Consider the following 15,541-nt stretch of genomic DNA (forward strand, 5'->3'; position numbering starts at 1 on the left):
TTTCCTCCTATGTCAATCAGGGATAACAATAGTACCACCTCAGAGTTGAATGTTAAATGAGATGTTAGGCTTGGTACTTGACATTGTCACCGAAATGATTGTTATGTTGGAGGGAGCTACGGCAAAAGAGGAAAACACATTTTTTCTATCATGTCTATATGCCATATGGTCCAAATGCCTATTTTTCTCTTCTAGGAAAAAGTCAAGATTTTCTTCACTTAATTAATGCAACATTTCTTGAGTACCTGCTGTATGCTAGGTATTCTGGGGCTAAGCATTAAAGACATAGCAGAATCTATCATCTATTGTCATTACTAAAGAGGCATACTTGTCTAATTATTTGGTTAAGGTTGTCTTACTAATTTTCACAAGTGCTATAAAAAGTTCAAGGCACACCCTTGTAGTACATCAATGTTTATAACAGCACAATTCACAACAGCTAAACTGTGGAACCAGCCTAGATGCCCTTCAGTGGATGAATGGATTTAAAAAAAGGTGGCATACATACAGAATGGAATTTTACCCAGCAATGAAGGAATAAAATCATGGCATTTGCAGGTAAATGGATGGAGTTGGAGGAGATAATGCTAAGTGAAGTTAGCCAATCCCCCCCAAAAAAACAAATGCCAAATGTTTTTTCTGATATAAGGAGGCCAATTCATAGTGGGGTAGGGAGGGGGAGCATGGGAGGAATAGATGAACTCTACCCCATGCCCCCTCCCTTCCCCTCCAACCCCTCTGCCCTATGTAATTAATGATGGTGGAATGTGATGATCATTATTATCCAAAGTACACGTATTACGACAGGAATGGGTGTGAATATACTGTGTATACAACCAGAGATATGAAAAATTGTGCTCTACATGTGTAATAAGAATTTTAATGCATTCTGCTGTCAAATAAAAAAAAAAGTTCAAGGCATAAGAGATAAACAAGATTTACTAATGTACCAAGGGTGGGAAGGGAATGATCAAGGAACCCCCTCTGTGCTCTGAAGGATGAGTAAGAACTAACCAGGCCCTAGGAGGGGATATGCTGAGCAGACCAAAGAGCAAGGGCTGGTGTGGGAGCATTCAGAGCCTTCCCTATACCCAAGAGAAGACTGGAGTTAAAGGGAGGCAGCTGGGGCCCCTCCTGACAGGGTCCTGTGGCCATGGCAGAATTCAGATGTCGGGCTTCATCTTTCCAAAACCTATTCATGGCTTCTAATTGGCTTAGGACAGCATCCTAGAAGTGGGTAGAGTTGTCCCAGATCAGAGTTGTCACTTTGCAAACAGAAGCAAAGGTGTGAGCCCAAGGGAGATAGGTGACCAGCCACAGTCGGCCTCTCCAGGCACCCAGGGAATAGTGGGCCAAGAAGGGCTCTGGGGAGGAGCCAGCACACATCCATAAGGTTACCCTAGAACCAAGCCTTGGGGCTTGAGTTCAAGAGCCACAGGGCCCCATGTCTCCTCCAAAGACAGAGTGTCCCAGAGAGTGTGGTCCCCAGGAAGCCCATAGACCTGGGCCTGACTCCTTTCCTGTAGCCTAGGAATTCCAATTTTAGCTGTCACACAAGAGGGCCTGCCCTGACGCTCCACCCCACCCCCACCCCCGCCCTGACGCTCCCCTACTTGCCCAGCCAGGCCCCACAGTCGTCCAAACCAACTCTCCACGAGGACTCTTATCTCTGTCCTGCTGGCTCGGCTTCTACTGGACGTCAGCAAATGCCCTGGGCTTGCTCAGCAAGAAGTGGAGAGCTGGAATTGGATGGGGGCCTACCTGACCCCAGCCCTCAAGTGTAGAAGGCCCCAACCTTCAGGGCTGGTAAATGGAGGAGCATGGGTTGCTGCCACGCCACGCCGCCGCCCCCCTCCGCCACGCCACCCGCCCCCTCCGCCACGCCCAGGTGCTCCCCCCCACGCCACGCCCAGGAGCTCCCCTGGCACTAAGGCAGATGGACAGTATTTACAAGAAACAGAGGATGTAGAAGAGGGAAGCCCTCAGCTGTATCGGATTCCTGGACCTCACCCCAGTCCTGCTTCCTGTTCTGAGCCCTTCAGGGAAAACCCTATACTCCAACTTTGTGTGTGTGTGTGTGTGTGTGTGTGTGTGTGTGTGTGTGTGTGAGATTTTTATATACATATAATTAGATTTTTATATATACATAATTAAAATTTTATTATACATAAAATTTTGGTTTTTTACAAGATGCTACCCCCCCCCACCATCTATTCCTAGTGCCGCACTAGGGCATTGCCATGACAGCAGGAAGCCCAACAAGCTAGCTTACTTACCTGAGCATTCTCTGGGGACTTCACCATTCACAGGGCAGCTGCCTGAGCCAGTGCCATCTGCTCTGAGCAGTGAATATCAGCCTTCCCTTCACTCTTACTCAAACCCAGGTGCAGCAGCCAAGATCCTAATAGAAGGACCATGGTAGAAATGAACATAATGGAAACCATTTTGGGAGCAGGCCCTGACAGAGCCAAAAGTGAGGGAGGTGGGATCCCCAGGATAATCAGCAGTGTTACCCCTTGAAGAAGAACTTCTGCAGGGTATGAGGAAGAAGTGCCACTGTGTCCTGTCACTTCATTCTAGAGCCATGTTGGAGCCAACCGTCCAACAGCTACATAGGTTTTCTGTTGTATGCTGCAGAGGGAGCTAGGCCAAGGTAGCGCCAAGGGCTGGAAATGGGATCAACAGACTCGAGTCTGCAAAGAATGGCACTCCACTGGCTAAGATGAGGATTCTTCATTCCTCCCATGCTTCCCCCAACCCCATCACCATTATGAGTCTGCATTCTCAAATCAAGAAAAAGGAGAAGGGAGGAGCAAGAGGGTAGGAATTATGGTGGAATGAGTTAGACATCATTGCCCTCAGTACATGCATGAAGACATAAATAGTGTGAAAATATTTTGTGTACAGTGACTTGAAGATGTGTGCTCTACCTGTGTAATGTGAAGTGAATTGCACTCTGCCATTGTGTAACAAATTACAATAAATAACTTAATAAAAAGTAGATACTTAATGAGGGTACTATTTTTATTTTGAAAAAAATACATGACAGCGGAATGCATTACAATTCTCATGAAAAATTGTGCTCTATATGTGTAATCTCTGGTTGTATACACAGTATATTCACACCCATTCGTGTCTTCATACCTGTGCTTTGGATAATAATGATCATCACATTCCACCATCATTAATAACATCATGCCCCTTCCCTTTCCCTCCAACCCCTCTGCCCTATGTAGAGTTCACCTATTCCTCCCATGTTCCCCTCCCTACCCCACTGTGAATTGGCCTCATATCAGAAAAAAACATTTGGCATTTGTTTTTTTGGGGGGATTGGCTAACTTCACTTAGCATTATCTCCTCCAACTCCATCCATTTACCTGCAAATGCCATGATTTTAGTCTTTTATTGCTGGGTGAAATTCCATTCTGTATATATGCCACCCTTTTGTAATCCATTCATCTACTGAAGGGCATCTAGGCTGGCTCCACAGTTTAGCTGTTGTGAATTGTGCTGCTATAAACATTGATGTGGCTGTGTCCTTGTAGTATGATGTTTTTAAGTCCGTTGGGTATAGACCGAGGAGAGGTCAAATGGTGTTTCCATTCCCAGATTTCCAAGGAATCTCCAAATTGCTTTCCATATTGGCTGCACCAATTGACTATTTTTTTCTAAAGCTCAAAAGAACACAAGGGAAGAATCGAGGTAGGGAAAAAACCCAGAAGTAAGAAGAGCAGGGCTCTGTCTCCTAGGGCTGTTCAACCTGAAAACCAGAGCTTATGGGACAGGCTACCCACAGGGGCTTGGAATCCTGGCTTCAGGAAATCTCCAGACCACAGACAAATGGAGGGAGTAAATATGCCCACTCCCCTTTCTTGTAACCTGCTGCTCCCCATTGGCCAAATCTAGGTGGAAACCAAGCAGGTTCGTGTCCACTGACACAGGGCAGAGTGGATAAAGGTAGAGAGGGATTTGGAAAAGAAATGGAAAATTCCCACCCCAGAGTCTGACTCGGGCCTGTAGAGTCATCCCATCCAAGCCCACACTGGCTTTTAAAAATTGATTTGTTTATACCATTACCTGGTATGTCAGTCTCCAGGGTGACTTGATCTGAGTCTGGAGCGCTCTCTGCCCTTGCAAGGTGTTTAAAGGCCGCCATGGTAGTCTCTCTGTGGCTACTATGGCACTGTCTGAGCAGCTTCCCTCTCCCTGGCCTCCCCAGACCAGACTCGCTTGAGAAACCAGTCTCAGTGTGGAGCTCAGTCTCTGGCTCTCACCTGGCCCACCAGAAGGGTCCTATGGAGAAGGCCTTAGGACAGAGCTGGTAGGGTGGGGTGGGGTCTGCTTCCCAGCAGGTGGTGCCTGGTCACCCCTGAGTAGCAGGGTCTCTTGTGTAAGCTAGGCCTTTTGAGGGGTTATCCTTGTTGTTACTGCCCGCTGAAAGAAGGCAGCTACTAGACACTGAACCATGTACCTGAGCTAAATGCCCACCAAGTGCCAGGTACTGTTCTGAGATACACCTCTACATTCTATTAGACCAACTGTGTGCCCTCAGGGGCACCCATGCTTGTGCTGAGCCCACTATGGAAAGTACCTTCCGGTATTCGTGTGCCCTGTGCCTTCCACCTTACTCCTCCTCCCAAAAGAGTCTAGACTTGAGTCCTTTTCAGGCCCAGAATCCTTTGAAGGGGAGACCCTGCAACACAGCCAAAACTGACACTTCTCCCAGGCCTCCTCTAAGGGAGTCATGGCCACTTACCCAGGTGACTGTGCACTGGGGAAAGAGACGTGATCAGATTTGGGGGATTACCAGATCTTGGCTCTGAGCTGATACTGAGTCCAGAGCACTTAGTATCACTGATTCTACAGTCAGGCGACCACGGAGATCGGCAATCAATGGAGTCTTAGCTCGGGCCCATCTCACAGCGGGTCTAGTGGGAGCCCACACTCTCCTGTGGTCATTTCCCCATGACTCTACTCACCAGGGAACCAGGAAGTGCAACCCCCCTGTGCCTGGGGTCAGAGAGAAGAGGAAGATGGAGCATGCCTGTCGCGTGCAAGTGGGCAGGGGGTGGTGAGGAAGGCCAGCTGGGCCCAGCAGAGCCCCCCATGGGTGGATCGTGTTACCACCCACTGGGACTAAAGAGGGAAGAGGGCTTCATCTATAAAATGTGAACAAGGTGTATTTCTGAATCCTAGTCTAGACTTTGCATGGAACCCTGTTACAACCCTAAAGCAGGGATCATAAAGACCCAAATCTGAGCAGGCTCTCCAGAGAGGCTGCAGGAGGCAGGCCAACCACCTGCCCATCCCTCTGACCTGTGACTGCTCTGGCAGGAGAGCGGGGCTGCAGAGCAACATATAGGAGACAAGCCGTCACCCGGACCGGTGACCTCCTGAACCCTCTGAGATGTCCCAGAGGGTGCGGAAGCTGACTACTCTCTCCTAGAACTGACTTTAGCTCTCCCTACACCTGGAGGCAGAAGATACAGCCACTAAGGGCTGAGTCCCTGGCACCTGGCCAATAGCTCAGAAAAGGGATGTGCACATTGGTCTCTAGGCCAGATTTGGACCAGCCTGGTTCTGTATGGCCCACTGGATAAGAAAGGCTTTTCCATCATGCAGTGGCTGGAGGGGAAGCTCAAATAGCTCTTTTCTGACACAGGAAAATTGAGTGAAATTCAAACTTCACTTCCCATATGTGAAGTGCTGTGGGACCCAGGCGTGCCCGTTCATCTTCAGTCTACAACTGTTTCCAAGCAACACTGGCAGAGGTGTTGGCACACAAGTCAAAACCATGTACTATCTGCTCCCTTAGGGGAAAACTCTGCCTACTCCCAGAAGACCCAGCTCCAGAAACATGGTTCTGCTAGGGGCATACGACAGTGTAAACCACAGCCAGCCAGCATTCACCCCAGGGGTCGGGCCCATCTGTCCACAGGATGAGTCCTAGAGCAGGTAGCCAGGGCAGGGGGTGAGCACACAATCGTGAGACTCGCAAGGAGGGGCAGGCCTTGTGTAGGCAGGGATTCAGACGGCCTGGGGCAGGACCTGCCCATTCATCTTAGCACCAGGGCAGACTAGAGAACCCAGGTCTCCTGAGGTGCAGTCCCCAGGCCAGCACCTGAGTCCCTGTGGTGCAGGGAATGTTCCTGGCCCCACTTACGGCACCACTGGGGGAGGCAGCCAGCTCCTAAGACAGGCAGCTCCTACAGGAGGGAAGAGTCGACCCTCGAGAGAGGCCACCGAGCGCCTTTCACCTGCCTGGGCTTCCTCCTCCTCCCCTCATACAGGGTTTTTTGGTTGTTGTTTGTTTTGTTTTGTCTTCTTAAAGGGCAATGCGATGTGGTTTTGTTTAGAACTAAATTCCTTGTTCAGTTGAAGTCAAACACTCATTTTGACTTGGTTTCATTTCCTCCTTGAAATGCTCCTCATCTACCTTCTGCCTCCAAGAGAAGCTGCACAAAATGAGTGGGTGGGGGTAGCATCCAAGGAGAACTTCACCTCCCAGGTGGGGCCCATTCCCTACTTTACCAGGGCTTTTCCGGGAAAGGGGTCTCAGCAGGCCTGTGCAATGACGAGGACAGGCAGTGAATGTGACAAATCACGCAGACAGCCCAGCTGGCATCTGCTGGCCTGGCAGTGTGCTCATGGGATGTAGCAGGAGAGACTGGTCAAAGCGGCTCCTGTCCAACTTTTTTCTGAAGGAAAACCAAGACACAGTTGCAAATGTGCCAGAGATTTTAATGGAAAAAAAAAAATAGAAAAAGTGCAATATTTTATACTATAGCAAATGATTCTGTAAAAGATAAATAGGGCTGCATGAAGCATTCATTAAAATAGAAAGATGCAATCTCTTGCACAAGGCGTCTGTCACACGACTGTGACGTCTAGGACATGTAAACATTGTGGAGTTTCTTATTTTTCAGGTGAGCAACAATAACGAACACATCTGAAATTGACTCTGGTTGCCACATTCCATTAATGGCATTCTAAGGCCATTTGTGAAGACGCCTCTCTGCACGGGCTGAAGGCAGAGGGGGCAGACACGAGGGGCTCTCACGGCGGCAGGAGGCTCTGACTCCGCTTCTCCGCAGTCCTGCTGGAATCGTTGGGCTTTGCCGTCTGCTGGGTCCCACACAGGCCTGCGCCTCCACCTCAAAGGGCTTGTTGTCCACCAGTGGGAGGGCAGGTCCCTGCTGGGGGTATGGGGCAAACCATGCCATCCTCCCAGAATGTGGACCTATTGGTCTCTAGGGCAAGCGGACGCCCCCTTCTTGTGGGACTGTCCTGCCTTCCATCACCCTCCCCCGCAAGAACGGTCTGTCAGGCTTCTGATAGTGTCACCATCAGAACCAAATCCAGGTCCTCTTACCACAGCACACACAAATGTCCAGCAAAGCAAAAAAAAATAAAAGCCCAGAGACCCAGCTATCCAGGGAATGCACCCCCTCCCTGCCCAGTGATCCCAAGAGACCACCTCCCACTCCTAGAATAAGCCCCATAAATATATGCCAGTTAATTTGAGGATGAGTTTGACATCAATTGAAACTTAATTTCTATGTCTAGGGTCACAAAAGATAGGGGGTTTATTTCTCCTTGATGTCGTGAGGCACAGAATGCACATTTGAATGAAGTTAAAGCTAGACATCTAAAAGGGGTTTTCGGCAATCTCTTGGCCTGGTCGGAATAGACTAGAGATTCTTCCTTTTTTGAATCAAGTCATTGGTTCAAGTCTGCTGTTGTCTTTTGATGTCTTTGTTGCTTGTCTCCTATGTGCACTTGGTTGCAAACCTTCTCATCAATGTTTTTGTACACAGGAGTCTGGAGGACCTCTAGCTGGGACTGATCTCTCCCCCTGTGTTAGGCTGGGGGTCCCCATAGTGTCACCTAGCTCGGTGCAGTCTATCTGGTGGAGAGTTCTGATAAGGCAAAAGTGGGCTGAGATGACCTCATAAGGGCCTTTCCAGCCCAGAACCAGCTGTCACAATGCTATTTGTGGACTGAATAAGCAGATACATAATTAGCCCTTTTCAGGAGTGTGTTCTTCTGAGGAGCCATCAAATTATAGAGAAATCTTGTTAATTGTGGGTCTGCTTCATGGGGTTCCCGCTAATCACATTTTTTCCTTTCATTATTATTGTTCTCCTCAACTTCTAAACTTCAGCTTGAAAATGAAATAATTTTGGAGGCAAGTCTGGTTGCAATCCCTGCTTTCCTGGCCTGGCTTGAGACCTCTCCCATCTCGGAAGCCTGAGGCTAGTGGGCCCTCAGCTAGGGGCCAGGGCCTTAGCTATCTCCTTCAGCACAGAGCCTCTCACAAAGGCTGGCCACAGACGGTCCATGTGCCTGTAGTCTCCAGGGGACCAGGGTGACCCAGCTGCCATTGCTGCACTCAGAATGGGTCCCAATGGGGCTGCCACTTCACGCCTGGCAGCTGTGTCTTCTCAGGTGGAGAGGTAAGACTCGGGCTCCTCAGTGGAAGGCGGGCATTGGAGCTCTGGCAAAGACCCTTGCCCACCATGGTCCAAGCCTCTGGCTCATTAAGAACTTAGTGTGGGGACCTAAAGGAGAAGCCCATCGGTATGGGGACCTGTCAAAAGGAGGGTCTAGGAGCTGGGGAGACATGATTTTTCAGAGAGAGGGAGTCTATAGAATAACTCTACCTGGAAAATGGGACATCCCCAAGAGACAGGAGTTGGCCCACATAGCAACGCAGACCTGTGCTGGAAGGCCTTGGTCCTGCCCTCCCCACACCTCCCACCAAAATGCCAAGAAAGTCTGTTCACAGAGATGCTGGTTTCTTCATCTTCCCCAGACGTCGCTGGGAGATACTGCTTCTCTCCTGGCTAGCCCACCTTTATAGAAGGGGACAAGGAGTGACTAGCCAAGACCATGTGACCCATTACATGGATGGAAGAAGCCCATTGTCCCCATTGTCCTTCAGAGGCCAAAGCTATGGCTGAAGATTACAAAAACAAGCAGAGCTCTCTAGATGCTGGAGGCTTCCAAGGTGCCATATTGGAGCCTCCAAAGAGGCAGTTAGGACTCCAAGGTAAAGGGGAAGATGTGCAGATTGAGATCTTCCTCAATAAGTCTCCTTGCCCCCTCCCGCACCACCTCCCACCTCCCTCCAAACCCATCCCCCTCCCCCCATCCTCCCACCAGAGCCCTTTACCCTGCTGTGGCTGTTGCCACACCTAGGGAGGAGGGTGACAGGAAGGCCAAGATTCCTGCTGACCTATGCAATGCCACCCAGCATCAGACAACCCCTGGGCAGCCCCAGGAAAACCCCAGGCCCCGCTCTGGAGGTCGGTCACCCAGCATGTGCAGGGAGGGGTCCAGCCCATCCTTCCAGAGCAGCTCCTGCCACCTGAAGGAAGGCTCGGCGAGAGGGGCCTTTCGCCAGGATGACATCTTGGAGTGTCGCTGCCTGTCGTCCTCAGATCTGCCTCCAGGAAGGGTGACCTGCCTGGGCCACAGAGTGTCCCCTGCAGAGGGGTCGTGGGCAGGGGCCACTGCAGGCTTTCAGAGGGCCCGCGCCCTGCAGCCACTCTACTGCAGGTGTACCCTGCGGGTGTCCTGCTAACCCACCAGAGAACACGCTATCACCAGTCTCGGGTGTGCCCTCTGGGTCCACTGGTGTGGAGAAGGCAGGCCTGGGACCAAGGTCTGCATGGTTAGTAGGACCAAAAGCTTAGTCTGCACGTGTCTCCTGGGGGGGCGGGGGTTGTCCTGGTGCTTGGCACAGAGCTGGGCTTCGAAACGGGCAAAGGATCTGGCAGGTTTAGCGGACGCCCTCTGGCCAGCTGGAAGCTCCTCCTCTCCAACTGTCCCCACAGTGTGAGGCCCCATTGGGTCTCCTCGGAGGTGACACCCCACCCTCCCCCTCTTTTCTTCATGTCCTCTTGTGGGAGGGAGGACCCCTCCCCACCCTGCACACTGGAGGACACGCTCTGAAGTCCGAGTGGGACGCTGGGCTGGGAGTTCCAGCTTTTCCACTCTTCCAAGCCTCAGCTGGTGGACCTGCAGAGTGGGGGTGCTCTGGCTGCCCCTCCACCCCCACCCAGCAGGTAGAGCAAGTGCACGGAGGAAACACGGAGTCCAGCACCCGCTGGTCCACATGCTCTTCGTAGTTCAGGCCCCAGTAGAGCAAAGAGCCTGAGGTGAGGTCCCATGCACCTATGGGTGAAGGGACCTGCCCTCCCAGGAAGCAGAGAACCCTGGCACAGTGGCCGGCACAGATGAGGTGCCCATAGATGGGTTCTCCCGGGTACCCTGTGCAGGAGGGGTGTCTTGTAATCTCCAACTTAAAGGTGGGGAAGGTGGGGCTTGGAGGAGTGAGCTACCGCCTCCTGTGAGTGGCCGAGGTTGGTTCAAGGTGTGAAAGTACCTGGGCCTGAGTAACTCATCCTGCTGTTGTCTGGGGGCAAGAGAGGTGGGGTTTGCCTCTCACAGGGCTCCAGAGCTGGAAGTGGCAGGTTCCACTGAGGCATGGGGCCCCCTCCCACTCATCCCATGTCCCCATGTTGCCATGTCGCCCAGCCTCCAGCAGAAGAACTGCCATAAGCAAATGGTGTTGACTAGACCCAGTTTCCTGGTAGTGTTCCTGCCACAGGGTTCACCTCCCACAGGGTTCCCCTCCCACAGGAGAAATGTCCCCAAGAGTGTTCTGTAATCTGAAGGTATTCCAATTGTACCCATGGAGGAAGCTCCCAGCTGTGGGCCACAGCCATGTGCAACTGACTAGCCAGGGGGGTGAGGCCGGGTCATCTTCTCGGGGATCTGGATTGGTTTCCAGGCATTGTATAGCATTATGGTTTCCACTTGGGCAATTAAAGGCATGATCATGGGAATGCGTGACCATGGGGACAAGATGTCAGAAGTCTTTTTCCCATGGCTCCCACAATGGCCACTCCTAAGGCTGGGACCATGGGAGGTTCGCTTCTCGGTGTGTTCATCCATGAGAGAGAAGGGACAGGGGAGCTCAGAGGAGGACATCCGAAGTCTGTCCGGGGTACAATGGTCAGGAGGAGCTAGAGGCCCTCGCACCACCCTACAGAGCAAAAGGGAGGCCCCAGCTGGCAGAACCTGAAGGGGCACATTTCCCCCTTCAAAAGGGAAGGTGGGGTGGACACAGCAGGTAGGTTTCATGAGATCGGATCTAGGAGGGCTGTGCTCTAGAACTTCTCAGAGAAAACCCCTCACAGATCACAGGTGATAGCCCTTAATGGCCAGGTGGGGCATGGAGGCAAATTCCACTTCTGGGAGGGAAGGGCCTGGCCAGCACTGAGCCCACGGAGGAGCCCGGGCAGCTCGCAGGGGCCCTGGCCACACGCATCTCTGTGCTTTCTATTTACAGCTGGGCTACCCCACGGGTGTCTAGGGAAGGTGCTGATGTCAGCCCACACGGAAGAGGTCCCCGGGAGAGGTCAGAAATCTGAAGCCTGCTTGGGCTTCGGCAGTGAGACCCAGCATCCGTGGACGCCTCTTGCAGCTGTAGTTAGTTCCCCTAACAGAGGAAAACAACATTTAATATGACTTATTTATTCACAACGAAAGCAGTAACCACAGAGGTCCCCAGGGAGACAGACATCCAAAGCATAAATCATAGCTACACAACATCAACTGTTTTCTTGCCAACAGTCCCTCAACCTGAGGGAACAAGCAGACAAAAGCAGATCGTAGGGCATTCTACAAGACTGTGGGCCTGGGCTCTTCAAAAATATCAATATCAAGAGAGACACAACTGCTGAGGGAGATGCCCTCAATTGGGGGGTTCTGGGACAACAAGACAAGCAAGTATAGGGTGTCATCTTGGGTGGCGTCGAGTTTCACAAAAAGCTCTGCAGGATATTTTTGGGACAGTTGGGAGATTTTTGCATACAGATTTTACTAGGTAATACTGTAAGATACTAAATCTCTCGGGTGTGACAATGGCACTACTATATAGGAGAATGAGCTTGTTCATGGGAGATATACAATGTTTTCTTTGGCTGAATCACCTCACTGTTACAGACATCATGACATTCTGTCCTCCAAACGTCTCTGAGTGTAAGAGTTGAGGGGAAGGTGGCAAAGGGCAAGAGGTATCGGGAAGCTCATTATGTTCTTTCAACTTTTCTGTAACTCTGGGATTTTCAAAACAACCTTGGCTGGGAAATCAGTTCTACTTTCACTGTCCTGAGGCAGCAGCCTCTATCATGTTGTGGTCAAGACAGAATACCACGGGATGGATTCATGCCCAGCTCTCTGGGAAGCCCAGAACACGCTGGGCCCCAGTGCACGTGACCACCACTGCTGTCTGCCATTGCTGTGTCCCTTCATCTTCCCAGCTCTGCCTCCTGCCAAAGGAAAGGATCATTTGGCTTGCTTTCTGGTGGCTCAACCTTCAATGTGCCCAGAGATCAGATTATCCAGACCAAATGCCTTTGTGGGTCAAGTCCGTTCTGCGCCAAGTGCTGTCCCACTGTTGAAGGAGGAAGCTTCAGGGACTCGGAGTGAAATGACTTCCAAGAGCCCACTGAGGCAAGACACGGAAATGGGCCCTGTCCTGCCCCTCTTCCCTCCCCTAGGATGCTCCCAGGGTCTCACAGATACCATGATTCTAGAGGAAACACACTTTAGAAGTGAGTCCCAAGCTGCTTTCAAAACTAAGCCATGACTATGGGTTCAGCAGCCAGCCCACACCTGGGATCTGGCACAGATACTCTCAGTTGGGTCCCTGTGCATAAAGAACAGGGTGCCAGGTGACTCCAGCTCCACCTTTCTACAGGTGGTTTAATGCGACCACCTCAGGAGTCTCTTCCAAGTAGCAGTCTGCATCCATTTGCTTCCTCCCCTGGAAGTATGAGGGACGTGGAGGTAGGGGGAGAGAGGGAGGGTCCCAGGCTGCAAATGACCTGCTATGATCATACTTTCTGGGCAGAGGCTGCCTTGCTTTCAAGATGGAGCAGAAAGAGCAGATCTGGTCCCAGCTATGGGGCTAAGAGGGAATCGCAGAACTCAGAGAGGTTGGTTCACTTCTATGTAAACAAGAGTCTAACAGACTGTTGGTCAGGACAGCACCATCCACCTGGGAGGGGTGCTGCGAGGACCCAAACGGATGCTCGCTAGAAAGCAGTGAGCCCAGGGCTCCAGGGTAATCAATCCAATGTCCACCTTCCTCCTGCCTTTGATGGAGTAAAGATGGATATCACTTAGTGGAAAAGAGTTCAAGTGAGTCAGAAATCTCAAGTATATACAAGGCATGTAGACGTGTGGGGACCGGAAGGCAAGTCGGCCTCGCCCCTGGTGAGAGGGGGCTCTCCATTCATGTGTCCTAACAGAAGCTGATGCTATCCAAACCCCCGGGGTGATTTCATCCCCCTTTCTGAATGGGCACGGTCAAGTGGAAGAAGGGAGTAACAATCACTTGGCTGAAAGAAGTTGCCAAGTACAAGGGAGGAAGAGGGGCCAGGCCAGAGAAGTCCAGCAGCAAGGGGTCTTTGGAGGGCTGTTCAGGACGGCAGCAACAAAAGCAGCCTGGACCACAGCAGAAAGAGTACCGAGACCTCAGCTCTAGCCATGACCTCCGGCGGCTGTGGGCCTGTGTGGCCCAGCTCTCATCTGAAGGAGGTCAGCAGGGAGATGCACACTGAGCTTCTGCCCACGCTGGCCATGTGGGGCTCTCAGCCGAGAAGGCCCACTCCCATCCTATCAAGAGAGAAGAGCTCTGGAGATCTCAATGTCCCCCACCCTTTCCCCAGGAGCACATATAGAGTGCACCATGACAGGGAAGAAATGGGCCATCTGCAGGGGAGCAGGCCATGCTCGCCTGCATCCCCTGGCCACTCTGGATGTCTAACTGTGAAGAGGGGACCCAGTGCTCCTCCCTCGAGGCTAGCCTGGCAGCAGACTGCAGAAGACACGGGAGGGAAACAGAACCAAGACAGTATGGAGCTGCCCCAGACCCTTTGGTCGGTGGTCATGACTTGGAGAAAAAAGGCTTCGTCCTACAATCCTAATCCTCCAAAAAGGGAGTCGACTGTGAGAATAGTGTGTTCTACATCTCCTGTCACTCGAGGCATTCGAGCAAGATGGTCGCTGCATGACCACATTATGCAGATAGAAACCAGCTCTGAAGGGGGCGAGCTGACCTCCCTCTGACTCCACAGTGTGGGCCCCTGTGGAGACACAGGGCCGGGTGCCTCACTGGGGGGCTGGGTTAGGATCCCTTGGTGTGTGGAGTCAATGTTGTGGACTCTTCTGAGACTATGGCCTTGGTTCTGTCAAGGATCAACTGATATTGAGCAAATCTTTCACCCTCCCTGTGCCACATGAAGATAAGATGATCACACACGCCCCCATTCGAGGGCAAATCTTACAAAGGTTTTCAGAACTCCTACATGTGTCCCAGGCAGCGGCCAAGGCAAAAAGCAGTCTGCAAATATGCATTAGTGAGTTCACACCTCTGACTCCTATAGCCAACAATCCCTTCAGAGAATTCAAGAAGAGTAGTCTATTCTCTGGACAGACTTGAGCACCCTATGCAGGGCGTTCCAGAATCTTAAAGATGAATGAGCCGACAGAGGCCTTGAGGGTTCATGACTGTCAAGTTCGGCCAAGAGAGTCTGAGGCTCACAGACTCCTTCTGAAGGTCCTGTGTCCTAGGCGAAGGGGACATTTCAACACGGGACGTAGCATTGGGTGCATGCGTAGCCTTTTCAAAGGAGTCCAAGTGCTCCTGGTTCAGCCCAGTGGCCCACATGCTGGGGCCGGGTGGCATTTGGGTTCGGTCTCCTTTAAGAAGTCCTGTAGGCCAGTGAGCGGGTTCCTTCTGAGCAGTGCAGCGAAGCCCATTTCCATCCAAGAGCCAGGAGCTTCCAGTGTACAACAGAGGATTTGGGAGGATGAGTGAATGGGTGACTTTCAGAAATGGCAGGGATGATGATGGAAGAAACCAAAGTCCCCTCAGTGAACACAGAGGTCAAACTGTCCTTATTCCTGCCATCGTAAGGGCCTACCATGTGCCATATTCTCTAGCCTAACGTGTGTCCCCTAAGAGATGAGCATGTCTTCCCTTTGGGTTCACCCCTTATGGAGAGTGGGGAGGAATTCTCCACTGCCTAAACCAAAGCATCCCCTGAGATTGACAAGTTCCCAGTAGGCCAAGAGACAGCCTCTAAACTCTTCCTGAGACCAACTTGAACTTTCCCCTATTTACAAATCAAATGCAATTCCAGACAATCTTTCTTGAAATATATAATCTCTCTATATTTTAAGCGAGGAATGCCCTGTCACTTTTTATTAGGAAAAGAAACCACATCCACATACCAATCCCACTCTCATCCAAGCATTCCAGAACTACACTGCTTATCTATGCAGGGAGGTGCCGCACAGAAATCATCGTCCTAGTCATCATCATCGAGCAGAGGGAAATAATAAAATAGATACTCTGGGGTTCCAACCATTTTTAGTTTCCACCGACAATTCCAGCTGCACCCTAAATTGTTGGAACTGGCGATGATAAAACTAAATATCTTTAAGTGGGGGCTTTTGGTCA

This window comes from Callospermophilus lateralis, chromosome 16 (assembly GCF_048772815.1).
Source record: "Callospermophilus lateralis isolate mCalLat2 chromosome 16, mCalLat2.hap1, whole genome shotgun sequence".
Taxonomy (NCBI): Eukaryota; Metazoa; Chordata; class Mammalia; order Rodentia; family Sciuridae; genus Callospermophilus; species Callospermophilus lateralis.